Source organism: Corylus avellana, chromosome 2 (assembly GCF_965113065.1).
Source record: "Corylus avellana chromosome 2, dhCorAvel1.hap1.2, whole genome shotgun sequence".
Taxonomy (NCBI): domain Eukaryota; kingdom Viridiplantae; phylum Streptophyta; class Magnoliopsida; order Fagales; family Betulaceae; genus Corylus; species Corylus avellana.
Window position 1 is genome coordinate 44586372 of NC_142491.1, and position 3719 is coordinate 44590090.

Consider the following 3719-nt stretch of genomic DNA (forward strand, 5'->3'; position numbering starts at 1 on the left):
CCTCCAATTTTGACAACATACAACCAAACACAAAACTGCGGTTTCTACTCTGCAGAAACACTTTACACCCATCTCTGCCATCAATCTAGCCTGCAGCAATATTCAAGTTCTGCAAAAAAAAAACACTCAGAATACCATATACAGACTACTCAAAACAGAATCAACCACAGCTACCACAAAGTTCTTCATTCTCCCTTGATCACTTAAACTCCCAATGGCAATAACAGGTGATCTAACTTCCCACTTCATTTGTAAAACAATTTTCTCCTCTTTAAGGATTTGATTTCCTTGTCTAACATTGTTTTTTTGCTTCCAAACAGTATAAATTGTAGTACTCCATCCGATTTGCATAAAATAAGCCTGCATTGATTTCATCTTCCACATCCTTGGTCCCCACCTCAGCAAATCATCCCAGCCCGTACATATCTCATCAACCAAGCAAGTTTTTAAAATTGAGAAAGGCTACACACTCTCAAACAAATACATACTCCTTGACATGGTACCATTACTAAAAGTAATGCATTTTTCACTGTAATTCCTTTTTACCTTTCAATATAAAAGATTATAGTCCTATGAAAACATTTCTTTAAATTAATTACATGGAAAAATTAATAAGAAGACATAGTAGAACAAGCAAAAAAATTCCTGCAATCTTGGTACTTATTTCCAAATACAAATGCATACTAACAAAGAACACTAAGACAATCCATCATAGGAAGGAGCCAACGAACTTATGGTAAAGCATAGGTCTGTTGAAAGAAAAACACATAGAGCCAGAGCCACACAAAGACACTCAGGCTTGCATTCCTTCATTTAATATAGCTGTAGAGTTTGATTCAAAGTTGACATTGACATCTTACCAAGAAAATCAACCAGACCATTCAAAACCTGGGAGATAGATGGGCCTTCAATGGGTACTTCATCACCACGGTGAACTCCTGCTTCTCTGACAAATCAACCTCATCTCCACCCACAGCCTTCCACTCGAAATTCCATACCAAATTGGCTACAAAATACTCCAAATGAAGCATTGCCAAACCAGAAGCAGGACAAATCCTCCTCCCTGCCCCAAAAGGCATCATCCTGATTTCCCTGTTTCCCGTTATATCAAACACTTCCCCTCCACCACCACTCAAGAATCTTTCAGGCTTGAAAGCCATCGGATCCTCCCACACCTTGGGGTCCCATCCCATATCCGCCACCATGAAATTCAAACTGCCATTCTTGGGCACCAAGTAGCCGTCCAAGACCACATCCTCTGTCACCGCATGTGGCAGCACGAAATGCCCAGGTGGGTGCCGCCTTAAACCCTCCAAAACCACTGCCTTCAAATACGGCAACTTGTGCAAATCCTCCTCCTTCACCTCCTTCTCTCCATCCCCCACAACGACCCCTTTAATCTCTGCCAAAACCCTCTCTTGGACGTGTGGGTATTTCACCAAATTCGCCATTATCCACTGCAACGCCGTGGATGTAGTGTCCGTCCCCGCGTTGAGAAACTCCGAGCACAAGCTAATCATTTCCCCGTCTTCAAGCTTCCTCTTCTCCTCCGGCAACTCCAAATCCAACAACGTGTCCACGTACGACACCACAAACTCATCATCTGTGTCTACGTCGTCCTCTTTTGCCTTGCTTGCCCTTTCCTGCTTCGCTCTCTTCCTCGCTTCTATCAAAGGCATCAGTACATCGTCCTGGGATCTCCGAAGCTTCCAAAACTCCTCCCAACGCTTACGGAATATTATCTTCCCAAGCGTCGGCCAAAAATTGAGCATGTTAAAGCGGCTAAAGCCCAAAAGCAAGTGACGCTGCGCGTTTTCGATTTCCTTTATCTGGGTCTCGCTGAGCTTGTCCCCGAAACACATGAGTACCAACAAGCAAAACATGGCGTATTGGAAATGGTCAATCAGAACGACAGGGATAACGTTGCCGCACTCCGTCGTGGAGTGAGATATAAGGCGGTTGATAAGGATGTCCAAGACCCACTTGCGGGCGCGAGAGTAGGACTTGACGCGCGAAGGGTTTAGGATCTCGGAGGTGAGGTTGCGGCGGAGGATGCGCCATGTGGGGCCGTAGAACGCGGAGCTGATGTTGTGCTGGTTGCAGGAGATGATCTTACTGATGGGGAGGGCTGGGGGGCGGTCAGCGAATACGGCGCCGTTTTGGACGAGTACTTTGTGGGCGAGGTCTCTGTTGGCCACGAAGATGGCCGGGTGCTTGACGATTCGGAGCGTGACCATGGGCCCGTACCTGACGTGGAGGTTGCGGATGATAGGCTCGAGCTCGGAGAAGGACTTGCGGAGCCATAGGATTCCGCCGAGGATGGGGACGGTGAAGGGTCCGGGAGGGAGCTGCTGGGTTTTGGAGCTTTTCTTGGCGACAATCAGACAGTTGAGTAGGACTGAGATGCAGAGGGAGATGAGGATAAGGAACCAGGCCTCCATGATTCTAGTCTTATCTCTTATGATTAGAAGGGAGACCAAAAGTGAGCAATAGCAACAAGTCAACAACTGGGCTTTCAGCTTTTACCGGTGCCCTAGCTGAAGCCCACTCTGTTTATATATATATATCCCCCAACGAAAACAAAGCCTGATCCGCATTAAACGCTAAGCATTAATTGCTTTTGAATGCAATTTATATATATAAAACAACGTTATGAAACAATGTTCTTTTGTGTTTAAAATTCTAAATATATATAAAAATTTAGATACGATGTATGTAGTATGTTATACATCATTTTGGTTTTTTTTTTTTTTTTTTTTAATTTTAAAAAAGGGTTAGTGGGTATTATAGTAACTAATCATTAACGGCTGGTTAGCAGTTAACGAATGCAGTTAGTGAGTTTTACTAACCGCCTAAGCAATTACGGTTAGAAGTTTTAGCTAATAATTGCTAATCATAACCGTCTTTTTATCCTTACTAAAAATTGCGACAACTATAAATAAATAAAATTGGGAGAGTGAATATTAATTTTTAAGGAATTATCTCATAAAAAAAATATTTTTAGATTTTTGCGAGAATGATAAGCTTAGCTACTTCCGCTTATCTAGTAACACGACAGTTGAACCGAACGTTGATTCTCATGACGTTTCAATCACCAGGACTAATAAAAAAAAGGTAGTTAGGCTACAACATAAGAAAAATGCTACCGCTTATCATTAAATTTGTGGGTCATGTGAATCTCACACACACCCCATAAACCCAACTTTCTTTGAACCATTAGAAGATACATAACACATCTTGCAACATAATGCTACCAACAACATTCTTTACTTTTATTTTTTATTTTTTATTTTAAAAAAAAAGATGAATTTCCCCCTCTTTTTTGTTTTTTTCTTTTCTTTTATATATAAAGTCAAACTAATTTCTTCACATTAACATTAATTAATTCTTATTACTAATCCTGAAAAAAAAAAAAAAAAAAAAAAAAAAAAGGTTCCCAAACACATGAGATCATGCTTCTTACATGCTTTATAAGCTTCAAGTTTAATTTAAGCAAACATATTATGCTGTTGTGCACGTAAGGATAACACAGCTAACTCTTGGGACCACGCGTCTCGATTTTTTCTATTTTGTTATGTTTCTGTTTATATATATATATATATATATATGATAATGGTTATTTCAAATGAAATCTAACTCATTAGAAAGAAGTTAAAAAAAAACATTTGTAGTTTTGGTGACTACTAGGAATTTCAAGGGATTAAAAACATTTTGTAACA

The 3719-nt window shown here is 40.5% G+C and overlaps 1 pseudogene across 1 annotated transcript; it reads right to left on the reverse strand.

The window, feature by feature from the left end:
* LOC132164191 (cytochrome P450 89A2 pseudogene) lies at positions 1 to 2523 on the reverse strand (annotated as a pseudogene). The gene is made up of 2 exons (XR_015911521.1): positions 861 to 2523; positions 1 to 109 (listed from the first exon to the last, which is right to left on the reverse strand). The product of XR_015911521.1 is annotated as a cytochrome P450 89A2 pseudogene (transcript).
* Between the last annotated feature and the right edge of the window lie 1196 nt (positions 2524 to 3719).